The 25,672-nt window shown below is 33.7% G+C and overlaps 1 protein-coding gene and 1 long non-coding RNA gene across 3 annotated transcripts in view; one reads left to right on the top strand and one right to left on the bottom strand.

Annotated features, from left to right (window-relative positions):
• LOC106661570 (homeobox protein abdominal-B) overlaps positions 1–25,672 on the bottom strand; it is a 201,921-nt gene that overhangs the window by 74,102 nt on the left and 102,147 nt on the right. The window lies entirely within an intron of this gene.
• Positions 7,347–24,991, top strand: LOC106661571. Its single transcript, XR_001339755.2, has 7 exons — positions 7,347–7,527; positions 10,900–11,227; positions 16,156–16,258; positions 16,364–16,489; positions 20,246–20,330; positions 23,777–23,884; positions 23,948–24,991. It is a non-coding gene; the product is annotated as an uncharacterized LOC106661571 (long non-coding RNA).

Raw genomic sequence — 25,672 nt, 5'->3', positions numbered from 1 at the left:
TATATATATATACACACAAACGGAAACTTAAAATCTATAATATTTTAACAATTCGCATAAATTAAATAAAACTGTTGTGTAATAAATTCCTAGGAGTATTTTAATTTTTAGTGTATCTGTGTTAGCTGAATCGGTGTCCAAAAAACACCCACACACATACACACACACTCTCTCTCTCTCTCTCTCTCTCTCTCTCTCTCTCTCTCTCTCTCTCTCTTTAACAACACACACTCACACAATCTCAATCTCTCTAATTTTCTCTTTCTACCCCCTCTCCCTCCATCACTCTCACTTCCTGTCTGTCTCTCTCACTCCTGTCTCAATCTCTCTCTCTCTCTCTCTCCTGTCTCAATCCCTCTCTCTTTCTCTCCTGTCTCAATCTCTCTCTCTTTCTCTCTTTTTCACAACACCACACACTCCCACAATATCAACCTCTCTAATTTTCTCTTTCTCCCCCCTCTCCCTCCATCACTCTCACTTCCTGTCTGTCTCTCTCACTCCTGTCTCAATCTCTCTCTCTCTCTCTCTCTCTCTGTCCTGTCTCAATCTCTCTCTCTCTCTCTCTCTCTCTCTCTCTCTCTTTCTCTCTTTTTCACAACACCACACACTCCCACAATATCAATCTCTCTAATTTTCTCTTTCTCCCCCTCTCCCTCACTCACTCACTTCCTCTCTGTCTGTCTCGGTCTCTCTGTCTCTGTCTCTCTCTCACTCTCTCTCTCTCTCTCTCTCACTCTCTCTCTCTCTCTCTCTCTCCCTCCCTCCATCTCCCTCTCTCTTTGGTAGAATGAAAAATTAAAACTATACTAAGATTATTCAAAGAAAAATGGTCTTACATTTAAGTTTAATTAAATTCCCATTATGTTGTACATATTAAGATTTGTTAATTATTATAAATCTAAACACGATCATCATTGAGTGTAGCCTAGTGGCAATTGCATAAATAATATTTAAATTAGTGTTTTAATGAAAAAGATGCCGTCCGATTTGTAGTATTTATTTTTTATTTAAAACATAGCTTTATTCCATTTCTTTTAAAAGGTCAAAATATTATATTTTTAAAGAACATGCATGGTTATTTAGACTTAAGAAGAAAAATGTTTTTCTTATTTAAGGCAAGTCTGATAGAACCGGTTGTCATCGAGTGTTCTCGTTGGGTGGCCTCCCGTTCCGAAAAGCACCTCTTAAACTAAATAGAATTTCAATAATGGAAGTCCTTGTTATCTCGTTGGGAATAGGAAAAAACGAAGAAATAATGCATTCCGGCCTATATCGATTTTCCATCAACGCTTTCGACAACCCTTTTGAATAATCAAAACTCCCCGGTCCTTTCAAGAGAAGAAATTGCGAAAGCTCACCCTTTTGAAATGGCGAGGGTGCACTTCGTGCGATAAAGCCCCCGCCAGTCATTCGAGGAAGCCTGATAAAGTCTAATTTACCCGACAAGGACAAAAGTAAATTAGCTCCCTTCCAGAGATTTCGTTCGGATATTACGACTTGCACGCTTTACTCTCAGCAAAGTTAACGGACTAAAAAACTCATTACTGATAATTAAATTAGTCTTTGGACAAGGACTTGACTCAATCGTTGGTGTTGATATTCAGCCAAAAGGCTTGGGATGCATAATAAATAAATTTCCTGCGCGTTTAAGATAAAACTTTACAATTCTTAAATTAATAAAACTGGTTATTATTGCTTAGTTTAGACAAATTATATTATAATATTTTATAATATAATCCGCTAAAGAATTCGTTGTTTTTTTTTTCAATCGTTATGTGAAATAATAATAAAGTAGCTAAATCAAAGACCTTCATATTTTATTTTACACACAAATTATCTTGATTGCAATTTCATGGTTTTTTAACGTCGCTTATCAATTAATTCAAGAGTTGTCAAAACGAACGGTGTAGCGATCAAGTTAATTTGACAAATTCTCCGTTAAAAGTGATTTTTTTTTAATCGTAACTTGAGAGAACGCTAGTGAATCGAGAAAATTAACTGGAAACTAGACATATTGTTGATGATGGGTGATGGTCCTCGAGTCACGTAAGGCCACTTATTGGGTCCGTCTACTTGCTGGTTTGTTAAATTTATTCAAACGAATTTCGAAATTGTGTCATCTTCAGCGAGGAATTCTGACTTCTTCCATAGCTTAGAGAAGTTCCTCACTGAAGAATCGCGCAATGCTGAAACGCGTTTGATTCATACAACAAACCCGCGAGTGAAATTGGACCAAACAATAAATAACACTAACCCGGTTCAGCATGAGCACAACAGTCACTTTTTTCTGAAAATAAATTTTCTTACTAAGAAAAAATAGACACTCCCACAAATAGTAACAATAAGTAAAATTATTATTTTCAAGTAAGGTTATATAAATAGAAATAGACTCTAATTTTTCTGTAACATGCCGTGATTTTCCAACAATGATAAAGATTAAGATCGACAAAAAAAGAACCTTTTTTAGTTAATTAGTCTATACCTTAATGAGCGAATCCTTAATTATGATGGATAATAAGACGTCTTGGAATTTCCTCACCCTTAAATTTCGTGCTCTTGAGTTGTGACTATTCATCTATTATTAGACGATGATAGATAACCTCAATGCTCATTAAAAACAAAGTTACTGCTGGAGCAATTTTATCCATTACCAATTAGTTATGGGAAAGAAAAAATGTGGTTTAATTCCACGTGAATATCATTCACGAATTTATGACAATTTGGTACTTAACGCGGAGAATATGTTTGAATAGATCAGACAAAAGCCCTTTTTTAAGCATCAAGGTCCTGAATTATGTACGGCTACAAAGGTTATCTCGAGATAATTTTATCCCGATGAGCGATGTTATCCGGGGGAGGGTAAATTTAACCCAACTGACACAAAACGAAGAACCGAGCCAACAGGTGTCTCAATCAAAAGAATATACCGTCCACCTGGCTTACATAAACTCTGAAAATTAATTAATTTTCTTTTATATCCTCATTTGTTTTCATTAGAACGAAAAAACAGGAGTGACCGCGTACATTGAAATCCAGTGGGATGCTTAAAAAAAACCCTGATTAAAACGTTAAAAAGCCATAAAGTAAATTTTTTACGTAGTTTGATTTCCGGAAGAAAAAAGAGAAACCTGTCGTACCAAAGGAATCACGAAAAAATGACCAATCCAACAAAGGCACCGTAAGAAGTGATAAATATGATTTCACAGAATCACAGACACACTGAGTATGGCAAAACGACGAAAGACGTCTGAGAGATCAACCTAACGAGATGGCCATAAAATGATCAGTAATGACCCCAAATTACAAGTTCATCACCTCACGGACCACTAGAGAAATCTCACACTTTGCTATATAATTTTACAAGTAATCGAATTAAATTAACTTGATGGTAATTTATGGATTTGTTTATTTTTTATTTCGGCAACTATGTAGTTTATCCTTAGTATTGTACTTTTGATAGGTTTTAAAATTAGACTTATAAATAAATATTTTCTCTCCATCTATTTCTAGTTTTACCCAACCGATTATGCTCATAAGTTTTTTGTTTTTTAAACAGACACATACTTTTCTTTCAAACCTTAATTACTCGTAAACAACAAACTCTACAACAATAGTGCCCTAAGTAAAATTTTCTTTAGAAGTCGTAAAATTTAATTCCGTATTCAAAATGATACCTTACCATTTGAACAAAAAAGTTGCAGAGCATTGGGTACGTGCACGATGAAAAAAAATCAATTTCAGATTTAGATTCTACGCAAAAAATTAAGTAAAGACCAGTGCTATTTTTTAAATTATTTCCAAAAAAAGAAATAAAAGGGGGTAGTTTATAAGTAATCACCTGGTATTTGTAGTGTGGTCATCAGCAATCTTCCTAGTATGCTTATCCTCGCTGGTTCGCACGAATAAATTCGAGACTGTCTTTAAACAACTCTTAAAAAAGGAAGTTCTAACAATTTTTTAAATTTTTTTATGGATCTAAAACTTATGATGAGGATCGCGTTTGCCGGGTGGCCAGGGGGTCAGACTTTCGGCTTGTAGACCACGCGGTCTCAAAAGTATGTTCCTTCATATGGCTTCTCCTGATGTAATAAAATATGTTCAATACTAGACAAGAAGGTAGACAAGAAGCCATTAAAAAAGTTTTATAATTATAAAAACTATATTGTATAGTAGTAGTCAAAGAAATGGGTGGGTCATGGGGCACATAATTATTCGTCTGGAGCTTGTGAGACAGCACGAATCAACAATACTGAATCAACAAGCTGAATGAAATCAATACGTGACATTTTCAAAAATAACTTATTCTATAATTAATGTGTTTATGAAACTTAGCACCCTTTCGTAAATTGTGCCAGTTGCGTGTGACCCCGCCGGGATTCCGATGACAATCCGTTGTGCGCGGGGTGGCTCTAATTTTACTTTAGTTTCAAATTCCACAGGATATCAGATTTTACGGTCTTACGTTTCTGGCGACTCTGGTAAACAAACGGAGAAAATTAATGAGGACGTCGGATTTATCACCAACGGATTGTGTTACCCAAGAATAAGCTTGAGTATGAGTTGGAAGAAAAGAATTTTTAAATTTTTTTCACATTATATATATATATATATATATTTCCATTTCTGTTCTTCCATAAAGTAGAAACTAGGAGGTGTAATAAAATCAATCTTTTTAATTATTAAAACAGATGCTGGTAAACTGAATGAGAAAAATTCTTCTTTGGCAAATCTTTGGCTTTCGACATATATTTTATCAGAGGGCCCTGAGGAAGGAGAAAAATATCACCGAAAGCTCGGGAAAATTGACTATTGTCTCATTCCGTTGACTAGAATTGATTATGGATGATATAAACCGTGCCTAGTTGTCCGGATGTTTCTGAAATTTGAAGTTGCCAAAGTTCAAGAAAATGTTTATAATTTTGTTTTATGACCAATGATATTACTGAAGTCAATTCTAATAGCCCTAGGACGTGTTAGGACTAGAATAATATGCTACTGGCTAGACACTGAAGACTCCGGAGAAATATGTATAGATTTGGAGCAGCAGAAACAAGCCTGCACAGGTATGGCCGGGAAGAAGAAAAAACAGCGGAACATCTCCTCTGTTGGTGTGAAGAGAGAGGAAAAGACAAGGCCTGTGGGATACACAAGGGAGCCCTAAGCAAGCTTTGGGTAATGACAAACAGCAATGACCAATGTGGCTCTCTGGCACTAAAAATGCACGATTAAAAGGATAGCATCGTAGGCCGGATCGGTAAAGAAGCTCTTTCGTATTAAGAGCTCGGCTAAGCCCTCGGAGGAGATGAATCGAAGAAAAGGACTCACCCGGCTAAGAATATGCCATACAAAGTTGACACACCCCTTTTGGGTCAACATCCCCCTTATGTGTCTAGCGTGCAGAGAAATTTTGCCCGATGTGTCCCCGTAACTGAAGGATGCGATTCTTTGGCTCCATTTAGAGAGCGAGTAAGAATTCAACCCGAAATAGTAATTGTGCTTAAGCACTTTGATATTCTATGATTGAATGTGTTTATTAGCGTGAATGTGCTGTTTGAGAGGGTCGATGGGGTATTTAATATTCAACCATCGTCAAATTAGATCAGTTATGCATCATGTGAAAAGTGTGATGAAAGAATATCAAGTGCTCCACCACCTTATGTGAGTGTATGATTTGTAAATAGGAAAAATGTATTTAAGAAATAATGAGAGGGTGAGGAGAAAGAAATACTGCATACGTTGGTGGCTTAAATAACCTAGGGAAATATTTTTCCCAACTAATTGTAAGTTCTGATCTGTAAGGTTGTTACCGTAGACACGATAGGTATTAACATAGAAATCTCATTATTTATAAAACAAAATATAAAATTAAAAATGTTAGGCACGTTTGTAATTATCCATGAGTTAGCTGGGTCGTTAAATAATTAAGTATGGCCAGTCGCCTGGGAAATGCATCCTTTCATGGCTTACAATTATAATTCGTTGTTAAAGACTTGTGTAATTTTTCTATTGAGCAACTAATATATCTTTACGTTATTATTAATATCATTTAACTCTCTTCATTAAAATTATTTTTGAAGGAGCGAAGGGAGATCCAATAATATACTAATTTTCGTTTCATCAGCTTTTGAAGGTATATTAGCCCATCATTAGGGACTAAGTTAATACACGTAAATTGGGAGGTTTATGGGCCGACAAACAGCTGAGGTCATCGCCGTCCCATTGCGTATTTTCCTTTTTTTTCTCATCCTTCATGCTGATTTTGTTTTAACCATTTGAGGGTTTCGATCTAATTACTGACTCTCTCTTTTTAAACGTAAACTACGTCGATATCCTTAAATGCTAGCCTCTCGCTTACTACCTAAGGTTGTCAAATACAGAATAGAAAAATAAGTGGCCGTCAAAGACCCTCCACGAACAACAGCCAACTCTGGGCAATTCTCCATTGAAATTCTGGCCCATATATCACTGAACTGCGTTGAAAAGATTGACTCTGGGAAAAATTACAGGCTTCGTATCTTTCATTTCGCCTTCTTCACACCCTTTTCATCTGGAGCTCGCAGAATCTGCACCCATTTGTAAAACGCACAGCAGACCAATCGTCCAAAGACCAATGGCTGTGTTCTCGAGCAAATGCGAGCCGTTCAACTACGTGTTCTGGTCAATTCTGGTCCACGAGGCGAAAAGCCATCAGTCCATTCTGATTTAATCTTCTTCGAGCAGTGCGTTCAGAAATTTGGACACCTTGAACATCCTGTATCTGATGAATCGCTTCAACAACAATAAGCTGTCGGTTTCGCAAAATTCTCAAAGTCAAAAAACGGTCATCCTGTGGTTCTGTTCTAGGACGTCCAGAACTGGGCCTTCTATCGTAGTACCCAGTTTCTCGAAAATTTCTAACGATCTATCGGAGAGTATCGATGGAACTCAGCCGCATACCTGATGGAACGTCCATCATCAATAAGTACCACACCACGCACAACATCCTCAGCACTAAACAGGTCCACAAAGAAGAAAAAGTTTACAAATTGAAATTTAGAAAACAATGATGAAAACTAAACAGTTTATTGCTTCAAAATTCAAATGATACTGAATAAAAATTTTAAATTCTGAAAAAATCTTTTATCCCTGTTTTAGATTAAGGGTTAAGTGTGTTTACCTCTAATTGATATTCTTGATTTAAAACATTGCACAAGCAAATATTTATTGGTAAAAACAATGAGACAAATTAAGGGCAGAATTTTCTTTGATTGAGAAAATGAAAAAATTCAATTGGGTGGAATTTTTTGTCTGTCAGTGTATCTATACTTTTTTGGCTTTGCATTTGTTGCAATTGGCACGGCGGATTATGTACAAAAAGTTTAAGCAAATCTGTGTGTGAACAAGCAACCTTTCGAGCTAGGGCGTAACGACATTTTCCAGCCCGCAGATGTTCCGGCCAACTCGTGGTGGGGGTCTATCGAACATGTCCGACTGGTGCCCACGCCATAGCAGTCCGTTTGTCTCCACGTTGGCACAAATTTCTCACTGGTGAGTGCGATTTTTTCTTTTATTCGGGTTTTACTCCCTGATCGGAAACTGTCGAAGATACGATCAGTCTTCTGACAAATGCAAATTTGCTTATCCCGGCTACGAAAACGATCCCGTTCAACAAAGATGGCGTTCACGCCGTTTTCTCATTCCCACTGGCCCAATCCCATCCGGGCGGAGTCTTCTCTCGCGTGCTTTCATTGCTTATAAACACCTATATATTAAATTAAAAATCGATATTTTAGACAAATTAGATAATTATTTTTAAAAAAGCACTAAATTTAAACACTTAAACAGCCTACTAACAGGGTAGTCATTAGTATATCAATAAAACAACAAATTAATTACAGCGCAAATTACTTCACTTCACACACATTAATTAACGATAAAAGATTTATGAAGAAATTACATGCATAGGTGTTTCTCATTGTACAAAAAAAATATGACGAGTTGTAAAAAATGGTTTATAAATTATTGAAATACAACACAAAATTCTCCCTTTCAACGATCCAACACGATTGTTTTTTCCTTATTTTATTAATGAATTACAAAACAAGTAAGTAGTACAATTGTTTGATTGTTATTTATTTCATTGATTAATGAGTTATGAAATTACACGCCGCTGAAGTTGAAAACATTTTACGCTGCTGAAGTTGAAAAGATTTTTTTAAAGCAATTTTTTTGTTAGCAATTACTGTTGTTTTTAACAAAGGAACATAATTTTAAATTGCGTCAAAAATTGTTTCAAACCAGGGAAGAGAAGTAAATTAGTTAGACTATATTATTTTCTCTCTCATTCTCTCTCTCTCTCACACACACACACACACACACACACACACACACACACTCCTTACTCTAATTTTCTTTATCCCGTACTTTCACCTCTTATTTTTTTCTTTTTCTAACTATGGCTGTGTTGTGTTCACATTTTTTTTTCGGTAATGCTCAAAATAAAAATTAAGGAAAAGATACATATAGATAGATAAATATAAATAGACAGTAGACATGCGAAATGATATTCAATATTACTACAGATAAGAATAATTTTTTATAACGGATAATATTATAAAACACTTTATTCCATTTTGTAAATTTTCTTGTTTTTCAAGCATCATAACATATAAACACACAATACGTCTATTTTCGTTCTCTTTCTCTCTTCTCTCGCTCTCTCTCTCTCTCTCTCTNAGAATAACTTTCCTATTCACGGTACAGATTATTCTATAACAATTAAATATTCGGATCTTTACTGTCCGTTAACTGTCCTGTAACTAACTACGAATAACAAGCTTATCTAAAGGGAACAATTGAAAGAAGGGGCAATTGTTGAGTCCACACATTCCTAAGTACTGAGATAAGTATTGTTTAAAAGAAGTCTCGTTATTAAAACGGAGAGGTAACTCATCCACCCCTAGATAAAACATTCCGAGAATGTTGGTTTTTCGGAGGCGGCAGCTGCTGCAAGTTGCTGTCGTGCGAATATATACCGGGTGATTCCATACCCAGATAGTAGTAGGATGAGTCCATACAGGAGGATCGTCCATATACTTATCGATATAGTGATGATCGGTTTTGCAATAGCTGTAGATAAATGTTGACTTTCTAGTCGGTTCAATTTGACATGCTTTACATTGACCGTAAATCGTGGCTTTTGTTCCTCTTTCAAACTAAGTTTAACTTCGTTGAGGAACTTTGGATGTCCAGAAGTATGTAAAGAATGAAGAAACTGTTTATTTCGAAATGTTACATTACTTGATGTAGTATTTATTAAGAATATTACGTGTAGACTTCTAGATATTGTGTCCCCATGTTTCGTTATTGTGACGATTTCTTCTTTGGGAAAGCTGGCTAAATGTTGATTTAGTTCAGCTATCCCGGTTACATTTAGGATGTGGAAATGTATTTGTTAAATGTAAACAATACTTGTAAATCCCAGGCCATGAAGATGATCTCAATAAAGATCGAAACGTTGGCACGATAAAGAAAATGTTTTTCTGAAACCTACATCACACCAGACCGCATTTCACGATTTCTGAATAATTATCGATTAACGGTCACTAATCACCACACATAAATAATTTGATTGTTTACAATTTTACATTGTACACTAATTAAATTTTCAAATTCAAAAATGTTCCTTAAATTTACTTCAAGTTGTAATTGATCCTCATAATAAGTGAAAATTCTAGTAATTTCCTTAAACAATTCGTGAGGAGATATAATAGCGTGTAAAGTCTGGAGTTTACAAAATGTTAATGAGTTTTCGATATCCTGTACTATATTTAATAGTATTTCATAAGTGATATGTAATAAATTTGTTGTATCTCTTAATTTCTCTACTTCAACATAATTGTTTAATTTTTTATTTACTGCAAAAATTTTTGATTTAAGTTCGGCTGTATTTTCTTCAACTACTGTTAATGATTTATTAAATTCCTCAATGAGTTCATTGATTATTAAATATTGCAAATTTATTTGTTTTTCAAAATTAATTTGACTACCTTATAGATTTTCAATATCTATTAAATTGAGCTCCATCGTACGAATCTAGATTACTTGTAATAAATTTTATGATAGATCCTAATCCATTAATCAAACCTCTTTTAGTTCTAATACTGTTAGTATTTTTTACAAAAACTATTTCTAACTTTTCTATATATGTAGCTTTCACTCACACTCTCCCACTCATTTATTCACACTCTCTCTTTCTATCTATCTACCTATCTTTCTATCTGTTTATCGATGTATTTATCCATACATCCATCTATTTTATCTATTTATGTGTCTATCGAGTTAACCAATTCCAATACTCTATCTTTATTATTTCTCTCTCTCTCTCTCTCTCTCTCTCTCTCTCTCTCTCTCTCTCTCACTCACTCACTCAATCACTCACTCACTCTCTCTCTCTCTCTCTCTCTCTCCATCCCCCTTGCTTTCTCGCATTCTCTCTCTTTCTATGTCTCTATCGATTTGTCTATTTGCAGTATCTATATAATGTACAATCTTTATCCATATCCCTATAAATTTCTACACTCTCACACACTCGCACACCCTTGGCTACTATAGTATCCAAGTTAAAATTCAAACTCTTCTCTCACGTGTTTCTGTTGGTTATTATTACTAATAAAAAAATAAAAAATGAAGAAGTCGGTTTATAATTAATTATAGTTAATGCTTATTTGAATTCTTACATGGAAGCATGTAACATGTGCACTCACCGTAAAAAATAATGTCCAATTAAATTATTAAGTTTAGGCAATTTTAGTTTTTTAATTTTTGTGAATGTAAACTTTTTAACTTTATATTATCAATAAAGTAGGTATTTTGATTTATAATTCAAAGAAACGTAACTATATTTTGTTGTATTTTTAGTATTAACTGCTTGGGGAAACTTCAATTATTAATTTTGGGAGCTTGCCTAGTCTTGCTGTTTGGCTTGGTCCCATGCGAAATTAAGAAAAGAAGAGCAGCTCATCAGAAGACAAGAATAAAATAATTAATGTCAATAATTTATATGTTTATAATATTTAAAAAAATGTTAATTTTCAGGAACCTGGACTACCGGGAGCCGTAGTATGTAATGAGCAATTGAATGGCTGTGATAAGGGAAAGAGACGAGAGGTGGTTAGCACAGTTTATTGCTGCAATAAACATCCCAGGGAGCTCTAAAACTGTTTTTCTTATTTATGCCACACCTGAGGTCAGTTCAAGTGAATCTATTTTGTCAGAAGCCAATCTTTTTAACAGTCAGTGCTAACGAGCTGTTTCAGTAGCTTTGGAAGTTGATCTAATGAGGTTCAATTTAAATTTCTGATCCAGTTGATCAGAGGAATGCGAGGCGTCTTCTTTCCTCCCAACAAGGCGGTTATTTTTTTGCCCCGGTTATCCGACCGAAGATCCTGGAACATCCCCTGTTTCCATTTTTCTACTTATAATTGTTAATTCTAATTGGATTATTCCCAAGGGTTTCTGCTCATACCGGACGGTAGACTGGGAATTACCATCGCAAATGGAACACCGGTCACGCGGGACGGCGCAAACGAGTAGATCCTGAATCAGGACCGCCTCGGACAGCTTCCTTTTTTTAACCCTGTATAAACTATCTTAATAATATTTTTATTCTTTTTCTATTCTATAGGTTGTTATTAAAATTTATTTTTTATCTTAACTCACGCTATTCTACAGACGGAGACCGTTAAGATAAAAATAAATGTTAACCCTTTATTTCGCCAATCCTAACGGTACGTCCCGGGAACGGGTTCCTTGGCCCTCACCGATCCCACAAAATCTTGTAGGACTTCAGTAATTTAAAAAACTTAAAAAACAAGTGAAAAAAATACACGAGAATTTTCAAAATTATCGCAATCGCGATGAAAATAAGGTAACAAAGCAAAAAAACTTTACTATATTCAATGATCTTATTGGTTCCTTACTACTCCTAGAAATGTCAAAGGTTAAATAAAACTAGATATTTTGTTCGGACATGATTTTAACCTTTCACAATTTATGTCGAAAAGATGTAAGGAAGGACCTGTTTTATTTAAAATATTAATATCGAGTCAGATGTGGCTGACCGACGGTAATAAAACTGTGGTTTCCTCGGTCAGCATCTTCCATGGGTTTGCTACCGTGCCCAATATATGAAGTAGGAATTTTTCCAACAGATAAACTAGTCAACTCGAGTTTTAAATTTAATTAAAATGAATAGTATAGTTTTTATAGTCTTATAGCTCTCCTCTCCAGAAGCAGAGGGATCTCATTTAATTTTAATTAAATCAGACGTAAGCTCTCATTGGAGAGAATTAAGCCGGTCCTTAAGTCCTCGGGAAGAAAATGAGGTCGGACTCTGGAACGTTATTGTCTCTGCAGGGGATTTGCGTTGAGAAATTTAATTAAAATCAGCCCCACTCGATCCTCTCCGCACATATAAATGCCTCGGGGCAGTTCTTAAACATGGTGGAGTTGGGCTTGCAAATTCAACACTGGGACCAGGATTGAAAGAAAGTACATATTCAAAAATTCTAGACGGTTTTGAAAGATTTGGAGTCTTTATAGGAAAATATACATTAAAACAATAAATTGTAACTTTAAATATACGTGAGCAATGAACTTTACAAGGTAGACAAGTTATGCAAAGTTTTCCCTTAATTTATGGCATGCGTGCAAAGTCCTGATTTGTGTAACTGTCTTTTCATCGTGTGCTTACATTTATGTTAATTCTGTGATTTTTCCCTCAGTGAAGTTGCTGCTAAAAGTAAGGTCAGAAAGATAGTCTGCTAGTTGTCGAAAACTGGTAATTTATAATTCACTGTTATAACTGTTTTCCCTTGCCCAAAAAAATATACGAGAAGACAAATAGCAATGAATCGGGTATAGGTTTTGGTCATTTTGACTGGGGGAAAAATAAAATCATATTTACCATGAAAATATTGTTTTGTGTGATAAAACAGAAATAAATAAATTAAAATTTATTTCAACACTTTTCTAATCTTTTGAGAAACTATATTTACTAACGAAATTATCAATAATGCTGAAAATTTTCAAAAAGTTCAGTAATTATATACTCCTAAATTTTAGATGTACTCTCCCATTTTAAGCAAGCATTTTAATCAGCTTAACTAATTTGACCAAATAATTTTGAGAGTTCAAATTATATACTTTTTATGTACCTACGCTTTTCTTTTGCACATCAAATTGCGGCTTGTAGTTTTTGGAACGGTACTTATACAATACTTAATTTATAGAATTGATTGAAGTCGTGTGAGTATGAAGATTCAATTTTTGTAAATGATGATTCAAGCATTAAACGCTCATCATCAGGTTGAAGGATGTAAATATGTATAGTCTTATATTTAAATTATGTTTACGATAAACGAAAAGGTCTGTTTTTTCGAGTACTTGCTCATCTTTCATTAGACTTATTTACTAGATATGGCGTCTAATAGAATTACAGATTAATAAATATTATCTTGAAACGAGGCTAAAATAAATTTTGTTTATAAACCATTCTCTGGGAAAGAAATTTGGCCCAAAACCAAAAAAGACCTTTCAGGTCAGAAGTTGCCTATTTTATGAATGGGTTGTACGCGTCATGACCGAGGTGATAAAATCATTGGACAAGACATTACTCTACACGATTCGGCTGTAAACGACGGAACGGTTTGTCCTTATAGAGCTATTAGGTTTTACGGTGGAGACTACTGCAACTTGAGGATTACTAGCCGACAATTATGTAACTTAAAATGAAGAAAGTTCATCAAAAGTGCGGCATCATTTAATTTTTTAACTTTCTATTGTAGAGACCGATCCTTTGGGCTATGCGACAAGCAGACTCTTTTTTTTAAGTTATTATTGGGTTGTCCGGAAAATAATGCAGGATTTTGGTATTAAACAAAAAAAAAGAAACTAGTTACTTTAAAGCAATGTTCTTTAATCAAAATAATTTCCCATACTCTCAATACATTTCTCCCAACGTGTTGGTAACTTATTAATTCCGTCTGAGTAGAATTCAGAATTTTTAGAATTGATAAAGTCAATAAATGCATTTTCCAGTTCCGTTTGATTTTTGAATATTATGTGTTGTAAGTAGTGGTCCAGGTGTCTAAAAAAATGGTAGTCAGTAGGCGAGAGGTCCGGAGAGTAGGGTGGGTGAGGCAAAGTTTCATAGCCAAGCTCCAATAATTTTTGTGACGTTACACGTGACACATGTGGTCGAGCGTTGTCATGCAACAAAATGGGCCCTTTCCGATTGACCAAAGAGGGCTTCATTACTGCCAATTTCTGATGCATGGTATTAATTTGGTTACAGTATGATTCAGCATTGATGGTTTCGCCAGGATTTAAGAAGCTGTAGTGTATTAAACCAAATGAAGCCCACCATACCGTAACCATTACCTTTTTTTGATGAGTTGGGGGCTTTGGAGCTTCTCCTTTGTCGAGCCACTGTCCAGAACGTCTAGTGTTATCGTAGAGAATCCACTTTTCGTCACATGTAACAATTCTGGCCAGAAATGGGTCATTTTTGTTTCGACAAAGAAGTGATGCACAAACATCAAAGCGCTGATTTTTTGGCGATCGTTTAATGAGTGTGGAACCCAATTTTCGAGTTTTTTCACTTTTCCAATCGCCTTGAGGTGGTCAGCGACGGTCGTTTTACTGACTTTGAGTTGCTCTGCACCCACCACTGATCGCAGAACATCATCATTAAGAGAGGAAGGCCTTCCACGACCTTCTTCATCTTCAAGGCTGAAATCTCCCTCCCGAAATTTTTTAAACCACCTTTGCACAGTGCACTCATTAACACAACCCTCGCCCCAGACTTGGTTAATGTTTCTAGCCGTTTGGGCTCCGCTTCGGCCGAGTTTAAACTCGTAAAAGAAAATCGTACGAAATTCTCGCTTTGACATTATAAGGATGACTGAATTATTTCCAAGTAGCGGAATGCTACAGAGGTAAACAAACAATATCATTTGGAAGAGGATTAATAAGTGTTGACATTCATACAAATGAGTAATCCTGTAAACGTAAACAGAATATTTTATATAGATTTTTTTTAATGAAAACTTAAAATCCTGCATTATTTTCCGGACAACCCAATAGTTAGGTACATGTTTAGGGGCAACTTGTGTTCATCTGATCATTTAAAATTCATCCACTTTCGATTAAACATGGGTCAAGAAACTTTTAAAAAATATAGTTTGCTTTGGAAACTCAAACTCTTTTGAACACTTCTTTATCCTCAAGTCGCACCAGGTCGACAGGTATTAAAATATGGGTCGGATCCTCTCATTCTCCTTTGTGCAAGACGAAGGCAGGAGTCACTCAGGGAGGTGTCCTCGGTCTGTGTATAATGTACTCAGTGTATACTGATTGTCCTCCAACTCCGACCCCGTTATAGTCCACTGAACCCTCCAGAGACAACTAATTCTTCAAAAATGGCTAAAAAAAATTGCGAATCAAACTCAGCACTACAAAACCCAAAACATAACATTTACCTCTGCCACATCTCTCTACTTCTAACCTATTATAACCTTACCTACCCTTCCTACTGAAACGACATCAGACTTGGGCTGTATCTGCGGCACCCCTGAACCTCCATCCCTACATGATTTAGGACTGAACAGTATGAATTACTTCAATACTACAAGACAACAAATCTAAACATTCCCACGTCAACAAAATACTACAGAATCCAGAATCACGAATCCTTATGCATTGGCAACGCCACTTTGTATTTTTACAACCGCAACATCTATAACGACCTAAATGTTCCATTTTTAAAAGAAGTTGCAAGATACAGCTACAAAAATTCTTCACTTACTTCCACTCTAATCCTCATGTATAACAAATTTCCTTCCGATTATTTCCCAATAATCTTTCTCGACGTCTAAAAGACAATGGCCCCGTGACCTCTCAGAGAGGCCAGAGAGTAAAAGTAATTATATCGCCCAAATATGTCATGGCAAAACTTAACTTATACTTATATGTACCACATTAACAATATACTTAATAACAAAATAAATTAATGACAACGTTCCAATTTTAGTCCATAGCCTGAATTGGGCTATTTTGTAACATGATACCTAATGTTATTTAAATGATTAAACCTTTCTCGGTTTTTTTTCTAAGGTGGTTATTCTCCTTGGAATGGAATTACGTGAGTGGTGCATGTTATCGACCATTAATGGGATCTTCCGGTTCGCCCGACTTCAACCTTGCACGCAACAGTCTGGTATGTTTTAAAAACGCTTCTCAACAGAAGATTTGTTTATAACTCGGATCGATATGACTCGCTATGCAATAAAGAATAACGTGTAAACTGACATCTCCATTTCAGAGAGGCGGCGAGGCGGAGGGATAAACTATTTGAATGGTGGCCGAGATATTCAATTCCCTTGCTGAATGCACAATGGGCTGAATTGTGAGCGAGAAGTCGTAAACCCCTTCGATACATATTCAGCAGGTAACAATAGCACCCCATCCCTTCTAGTGCTGTCTTTTCGTATATATACAATTTGCCGGGTTCGATTCAAATTCACGCCCGGCCGTAAACCGTCCAATTGGCTCGAACCCTCTTTCATATAAATAAAATTTCCGATACGACGAGATTCGAGTATTTTCATCCCAAACGTTTTCAATTTTGTTTGACTCCTGGCGGATAATTCAAAACTTATAAAGATTACAAAAACCAAATAAGAGGGCAGTTTTTTAAAATAGAACGATGGATAAACGCTTTGTCCCTTAAAAATTTCTGCACAAATTTGTATGTTGAATTGAGTAAAAATAAAGTAAAAAAATAAAATAATTTATCTCGTTATGCTTGAACACACTGTTTTACTTTAGATGTGCTAAAAAAATTTGGTTCTCTTGTAATGGTTGGGTGGTCTGTGAATTGGCAGTTCGTTTTCCTATGAAATTTCTGTCAGTGTTCTACTTATTGGTGGTGATGAACCTATAAATTTGTCAATTAATTAAGGTATTGGTTGAGATACAAAAGTCAGTGTCGCGAGCGGGATTCGAACCCACGACTTCGACTAAATACGCCGCTGCTCTACCACTCGAGCTATCGTGACTTCGACCCACTCGGACACTAACTTCCCATCTCAACCCACCTTTTTGAATTTTTTTCCCTCCTTTTTGACAGTTTTCAAATATCGTGTAATCTATTTTCTTCTCGGCGACAAATGAAATGGCCACGGACTGTTTTATCTCAACCAATACCTTACATAAATATTAATTAATTGAAAGAGGTTATTTGGTCAATCAGACCACGAAATCTAATGTATCTATGGCATTTGTTCCACTTATGTGGTATAATGAGTACCTAGGGTAAAAAAGAACACTAAGAAATAAGATTAGTTAAGATTAATAATAATAGTTGAAAATTGCACATTTGTGATGATTCGACTTTTATATTTATTATAATATATTATATTTATTATAATATTTTATATTTACCACTTTTTTCACTTACTCAGTGGTAAAGGCACTTAAAGAAAAGGTTTGTTCGAAACTTTGGAAAAATAGACAAAAACATTGATTATATTTTTTAATTCTAATTGCGGAAAATTGATTATTGTTTCTTTGAACTTTTGGTTGTCTGTTTTCGCTTTATCTATTAGTTGGTGTAGGCGCCTAACGAAAAGGGGAAACAATAATTGCAGGTTTTGTTCGACGAGACTATGGAAAAATAGACAAAAACATTGAAATTATTTTTTAATTGTAGTTTGTGGAAAATTTGTTATTGTTTGTCTGAACGTTGTGGTTGCCTGTTTTCGCTTTATCGATGCTCTTGTTAATATCTAACGATGAATAAAAAAAGTTCATGACTACTTTTAAAAGTAATATTTAAAAAAATAGAAAATACGCCATATTGCCCGCGGTGAAAAATTGACCATTTTTAATTTCATGATTTTTTTGGTTCACGTTTTTTACGCTTGATCGATTCTTTGGTTAAGGTCTAGAGAAAAGGAAAATAAGGTCATGGCTATTTTAGTTCGGCTCGTCTAGGGCAAAGGATGTTCAAACATATTATGTCATTATTCGAGATGTAGAAAATTGGTCATTGATTCATCTCTGATCTTTTTGATTGGCCTGTTTCTCTGTATTTGTTCTGGTTCAAGCCCAATGAGAGGGAACAGAAAACAGTCAGGATTAGATTTGGTCGATTTGATTACAGAAAAATGCACTAAAAAATGGGATTAAAAGATATTCGAGAACTTTGAAAAATGGGTTATTTTATTATTTAGCCCTGATCTCTTTTGCCCTAATATTTAATGCCCCCTCTGGCTGAATCTTTGACGACGCAAAAGAAAATAGTCGTGGTTAGTTTCGGTCTGTGTGGCCTATGACCGAAAATCTTCAAAAATATCCTGATTATGTCGTAATGCGAGTTGTCGAAAATTGGCCATTTGTTCATCCCTGATCTTTTTAGTCTGCCTGGTTTCGCTCTATTGATGCTGGTTGATATCTTACAAGACGGAATTAAAATTAAATTAACGATAAAAGAAAGTGATTCACTTTGGTCGATTTGACTACGTAAAAAACAAAACAGTTAGATTATAAAATATTCGGGACGAACTGTCAAAAATTTGTACTTTGTTCATCTCTGATCAAATGAACCCTTATACAAACTGGCCAGAGGATGTCGTAATGCGAGTTGTCGAAAATTGGCCATTTGTTCATCCCTGATCTTTTTGGTCTGCCTGGTTTCGCTCTATTGATGCTGGTTGATATCTTACAAGACGGAATTAAAATTAAATTAACGACAAAAGAAAGTGATTCGCTTTGGTCGATTTGACTACGTAAAAAACAAAACAGTTAGATATAAAATATTCGGGACGAACTGTCAAAAATGCCCAAAACGTATGCTTGGGGTAACGAGATCCCTTATGGACTCTTTAATCACAGAATGGGTCCGCAAAAATCAAAGAGGAGTGGACAAATTTTAGAGATACCAGACACAGTAAATTCATGGTTAAAGAACCGTGATCAAAACTGGTAAATTCATTAATAGTTTAGTACTTACTTTGACAAGGGAAAACTCAGGGGTGATAGCGCTTTGTAATCAATACTGGCATCTGAGGAAACATCTAAACAACCTAGGCATCTTCAATAATGACCTCATTTAATCTATGAAAAGAGAAGGAAAAACTGCCACTGTCTTCTTCGAATGCGAAATAATCCAAGTCAATGCCTACTACTTCTGAAAAGTAGGATCGAGTCAATTGAATTGAAATAATGAACTACTTAAATAAGTTTTAATTAATTAAGGTTTTTAGTTGAGACAAAAAGTCAGTGTCACGTGTGTCAGTGTGTTTTTTCTCATCTAAAAACCTTAATTAATTGAAAGATATTAATTGGTCAAGCGGACCACGAAAACTAGTGCATGTACTTAAATAAGGTTACAATAAGCCAAAACAGCTTGTGGTATACAAAGCCCCCGCTTCATAGTATTCCCTTATCAATTATCATCATTCTAATCACTTTTGTCCGAATATTTCTGAGTTATCAGCTGTGATTAAGGTTTTTCTTTGTTAGAAAAGTCGTGGTAAGTGTTGCCCAGGTAACTGTAGCAAATATGCAAAAAGTATTTTGTTATATTCAATCCCTCAAATGCGCCATATGTTCATCTCTGACATTTTGCTCGAATGTTTTCATGTATCGATTCTGGTCGAAGTTTTCCTAGGAGGAAAAACAGGGGTGGGGTTTCGGCCTATATGCTTCATCTCTAATCACTTTGGTTCGCCTGTTTTCGCTTTAACGATTGCAGTCAAGCAAAGAGTATAAATTAAGAATGAAATAAATGATAATGCAAAACAGGCGATTAGCTTTTGTAATGGAAATAGGTCATTTAGTTTTTGTTCTAAATGTATGAATTTCAAATTAACGGTTTTGTTATACTTTACTTTATAGTAAACGGTATTATTCTCTCCAATAAGGAAGATATCAGGTTTTGAAGATTTTGCGATGTGCTGTTTCTAAGATAAATTCTTAGTCAAAATTATTTCGCAGTTGTAAATTTAAAAATGTTTCTCTTCGGATAGTAGTGTAGGTAAACTGAAAGCAGAAATTAGCCTGTAAATATTCCACGTTTTTACGCGATTCTAATGTAAGTTATGGCTCAGTCCTTGGCCATGAATTTTCAATAAGCGGCGTTTTTCTATTTCCCCAGATTTCACTTTAAACCTTTGCTAATTTTTTTCTTTTGTCATTCCAGGTTCGTTAGAGAACCGGACGGTGTGAAGTTGAAGCGTTGGTTCATCGTGACATATTCAGTCAGTGAAAGTTATAAGAAAAGAAAGGTATTTACTGGAAATGAAAATTGCTTTCAGAGAGCGCATTCCTAGTCGCTGTTTGAAAATAAAAACGCTACTCTGAATGCGCAACCTGAAAACAACAAATACTTAAAATGCACTTTAAAGAAGGATAGAAAAATAAACTATGTACACATAGAGTAAATTATTTATTGTTAAGGGAAACTTTAAAGCTTACTAGTTCATGTTTTCTTCTTATTTAAGTTAATCCAAACGTAAAATGTGCAATACCCTCCTGTAGACAGCGGGTTGATGACTTCAATTTGATTGTTGCGCCGCCTTCAGTGTCACTTCACAAAAATTAGTAGACACACTGAGGAAGTCGAAATGCCGAACGTCTCGAGACCAACTCAGTGAGGATGGGTAGCCCAAAATGACCGTTAACGATCGAATTACAAACGTAATAATCAAATTACGACCTTATAATGATTTTTACATGCCTTAACGGTCGAAGAATGTATCAGAACATTCATATAATAATTTGAACACACATAATAAAATTAAAATGATCATAAAGTGGTAATAAAAGTTAAAATTTGTAAAATAAGTATTGAAAATTAACTATTGATGAGGTGGATAAGGAGGATATTAAGGATATAATATTATATGCATTGTTATTATCCTAATCAGAACATCATACACAGGCATATATTATATTCCTATAATGCAAAAATTTTATTTCCATGTAAAAGTTTGAAATTTAGATATATTTGCCACCGACTTGGTTTCAGTTTTTCGAGAAATCCACTTTCTCCATGCAGAAAATATTTTGTTTGGTATCTTTCAAGATTTCGTATTGCATTGATTGACGTTGATTAACATGCAAAATTTTATAATCTATGTATATTTTGTATCAGAAATTTTCTTAAATGGTAAAAATAAATTTAAAATAATTTCATTTTATTTTCTACTGTCAATCTGTTCTAATTGACCTGGATTTAGGAATTTAAATGGCGCGTTACCCCAAAAATTTGAAATAGTTTTCATACTTTTTATGAAATGTATGTGTTTTTTTGTGAGCATTTATTTGGCATGTTTGTACAGTTCAGTATTGCAGTATTGATCTTTCACATTAACACATTAAATTTTGTAATTTTTATAGTATTTTTTCCCGGAGAGTTTATACAAGCCTTCAATTTGAAAAGAGAAAGAAAAAACCTATTACCAAGGAACTGAATATTTTTCTTTTCTTTCAAATATTAAATTAAATGCCCGAAGGTTTGCTCAAGTGGTAAATTTTTTGTGTTTTCTTATTACATTTATTTGATACTTGCAACTGTAAATATTGTATTAAGTAAATACATTCATATATACTCAATTTGTCATTTGAGTCTCCTGTAGGAATGTTGCCCAGTGGTAACATTCCTTCACATTGAAAAAAAGAAGTTGTTATTGTCATCAGCACGAATTTCGTTTACATTTGTAATGTTTAATGTGTTTGTAATGTGAAATTTATTTTACTAATCTTTCAATGAAGATAAAATATATTTAGAAGTCAATACAATATTTAATTTATTCTTAATTAAATTGCACATGCAATTTTCTGTTAAAGGTTTTTTTTAATAATCGTAACAAATTGATATATTAAGTCAAGCTAATTTCTAGATGTATGATTTAATATCAAAACAAGCATTTTTCTTAAAATATTAAAGTTACTGAATATTAATTGTAATATTAAACTGTAATATTAAATATACTGATGTTAATTTTCTTCAAGATAGAATTTGGATAAATGATAAGGCCAATATTTGAAAACAATTATAAAATCGCTCACTTCCTTCATCAAGCTTTCGCCGAATATATCCTGCATCAGGACTTTAAAACTATGATTACAATTGACAATGTCAACAAATATGAACATCTTCTTACAGCACAGAAACATTTTGTTTGAAACAAGATAAATTCCGAGCGGATAGTGGTACTAAATCTATAACGCGACTATTTTAATAGGAATATATTTTTTAACTATGTGCATTGTTGATAATAATTTCAAAATCGAACAGAAGAGATCCTGATTCAAAAAAGACTAATAAAGAAGCGATACAGATAAAAGTAACATAAAAGATTTAAAAAAACTACAAGTAATTACATTGAAATTTATTTGAAGTGAAATTATGGAAAATCTGCATATACATAAAATAAAGTAGTAAAAGAAAAAAAAATCAAATTAGCTGTTAACTTCTGAGGAGATTCTTAATATGAAACCTGTCCTGAATAGATAAAGATACCATTTATTTCTGTTTGCAAGTCTAATCATGATAATAATCAAGTCAAGGATTTAAATCTAATAATAATTCTTTTAGTTTTCTTAGGCTGAATGAAAGATATATTTCAATAAAATATTTTGATCTGAAAGGAGTAAAAACAGGGGCGTTAATTAATAAGAGTAATAGGTCATTAGGAAACATGGATCTACATGAAAGGCACAATGTATCCAAATTTAAACGATGACCTGTACAAATATGTTTAAATTTGTCTTTTAATGCAATATCTTGTAGAAAAAATTCTTTCTATCAGTTCACACCTATAAAGCTGTATACTGATTTTTCATTGATTTTATTTTAATAATGAAAAATAATGTAAACGTTAGTCATAGTTTAATTTAGGCATTTGTTCAAATCCGAATTTGTGAAGTAAATCAGAGAATATCAATTTCTCCTAATTGGTTCTATATAAAAAAATATTTTTGGAGTGTTCTGTAAAGGTTTAATTTCTGTAAGAATTGTGAATAAGTTTGTAAGTGGAATTTCGGGTAAAATGTATTAATGATTGATTGATTGGTTAGATTATATAAGCTCATCTCCGCGCATATAAGCATATATGTACATATAGTCAACAGTCAGCATCCTTGATATCACTAGCTTAATCCAAAGTGTTACGGAAGGGATGCGTGTAATTTTACATCTTCAAAATCGTGGTGGAAAACTCAATAAATCTGACTTACACACGCTCAGGATATTCCTCGATGGATCCTGAGGGATAATATTTATGAGAAGGAAATATTTTTACATTGAATTAATTGTCAGAATAAGTTGATTTCTAGCTATAACATCGAATGTAATAAATGTAACATTTTGAAATAAAGAAAAATATATATGAAATTATTTTTTACAAAGGTTTATTACATGAACTAGTAAGTACATAATTTGACTTTTTAAGTGGATTAAGATAATTTTTGGGTTTTCCTAAATTTCTCGTTAACCTGTAAGGTTTTTCGTTTGTAATATTGATCATCAATTTGGAAACAGCATATATAATTATTATANATATATATAAGCTAATTTTAATTCTGGATTCTCTCATATTTTGTATTATTTTTATATATTTACTGCATACTTTCTTAAACCTCTTTACTTCATTTATATTTAAATATATTGATTTTTTTAAAGTCGTAAATTTTCATTTACGTAAAATAACGCTACTCACTATTGCAGGTTGGCGTGGCAGAGGTCAGATTCCGCGAATGCCGGAAAAAACAAAGTTGGTGCAAATGAAAATAGCAACGAGCTGTTTTTGGTTCAACCCACACAGGCGTTGCCTTGGTTTGGATTTGGACTTACCAAATTTTTCTTGAATGTTTTCTCATTTCCCTTTTACTTTTTCAGGCCGACATACAAAGGGATTTAAGAGCGAAGGGGTTGTAAAATGTTCACGGATGCTAATCTGTTGCCTGCTTAAGGAAAAATACAATTTTAAGACAAAAACAGGAAAACTTACACTATTAAAATTGTAGTGTATAAGCTCAGGAAATCCAATACTAGGATATTAATACTCTGTTAAAAAACAAAATTTGGTACATTTTTGTTATACAAATGCAGAAAAAGAGAAAAAGTACATTTCTTTATAATATTCTAGATGTATGGGATGTGCAGTCAATATTTCAGTAATAGCATAATAACAAAAAGACTGATAGATCTTTCATAAAGTCTGTCAATTTTAATTTTGCCCAGCAGATATAAAACTTATCGATAATAAGTCGCAACCAAAACAAAAAAAGAATTCTTGATCATAAAAAAATAACGACTTGACAAATAAAATAAACTAACAATTGTAGATACAGACAACGATGAGTGTAATAAACTGCAATTTTCAATCAACAATAACATCAATCCTTCATGCAATTTGTACTGTTTATTTTATATCTCTATATCATTTTTATCATTCTATATCAAATATACATTGCCTCGAGTTCAAAATTACTTCATTTTACTGTTCAAACTTATATTAATTTTACTAAAAAATGTTATCAAATCAAATTTCTGTCTAAAAATGGATGATAGTTGATAATAGTTATACTAATGTACCTTATTACTAACGTTGTATAGTAGATAATGACTTATAATTTTGCATAATTGATTAACAATTTCATTTTCTATGAAATTTTATTATTTTTGTTGTTCCAAAGCTGTGCATTAGGTTGTATGCTAATTAATGTATGCTAATGCGTAATGAATAATTCTGTGTGTTGCGAAAAATAATGTTAAAGTTTATGTGTTTTTCTGTTGTTAAAACTTCTGTGAGCACTATTTTAAAATTAGTTAATTATTGTGTATAATAGATTAATAGTTTTTTCATGTCATAGATTTAGACAACCAAGTTTAAAGTTTGAATTTTCAGTTTCAATTACAGCAATAAACATTGCAAATGTATTTTCTGCTTTCCCTCTGGCAGATGCGGTTATTTTTCTCTGTATGAAAACAAGAAATGTAAGCGTCAAAGAGAAAAAGCCAAGAACCAGAAAATGATTCTCAAGTGTATTTCCGTTCAACCTATTTATAGTTAGTTTTGTGTTGTTCGCTCCCCCACGTGCTAAATCCGAACCGGTAGGCTTTCTCAGGCCGTTGGTGAAACACCGTAAATCAAGGTCTGCTAAGAGATAAACAAGAGTAAGACGTTACCTTTTTATTTTAACACTTTGCCAAAACGACAAAGCAAGAACTATGTTAGAAAAAGTGCAAAATTTTAGCCAGTTCCCGGTTTTGTTGAGTCTTGAGTGGATCAGACAACTTTTTGAGAGTTTCTTAAAATCTTTAAGAAAACAATCTCTTAAAATTTGATGATTATATACATATAGCATTTTTTTTACTCGAGCAGTTGTTTATATGAGCGTACCTTTAATAATTTTTGATAGATTAGATTAAAAGCACGAATTTGCTGGGCAAACCTTTCCAAACATTCTTATTTTTTCTGTTTAAAGAATTAAATATGAAAATGTTAAGATATAAATTAATTACTATACAAAGGAATAAACCGCCTATTTAACAGGATAATTAATTTTATGATTAATATTTCTTTCGACTATTTCTAACTACTAAATTCATTATTATTAT

Source organism: Cimex lectularius, unplaced genomic scaffold (assembly GCF_000648675.2).
Source record: "Cimex lectularius strain Harlan isolate CLEC.00 unplaced genomic scaffold, Clec_2.1 scaffold18, whole genome shotgun sequence".
Taxonomy (NCBI): domain Eukaryota; kingdom Metazoa; phylum Arthropoda; class Insecta; order Hemiptera; family Cimicidae; genus Cimex; species Cimex lectularius.
Note: the sequence above shows the minus strand (reverse complement) of the source record. Positions and strands in the feature narration are given on the sequence as shown.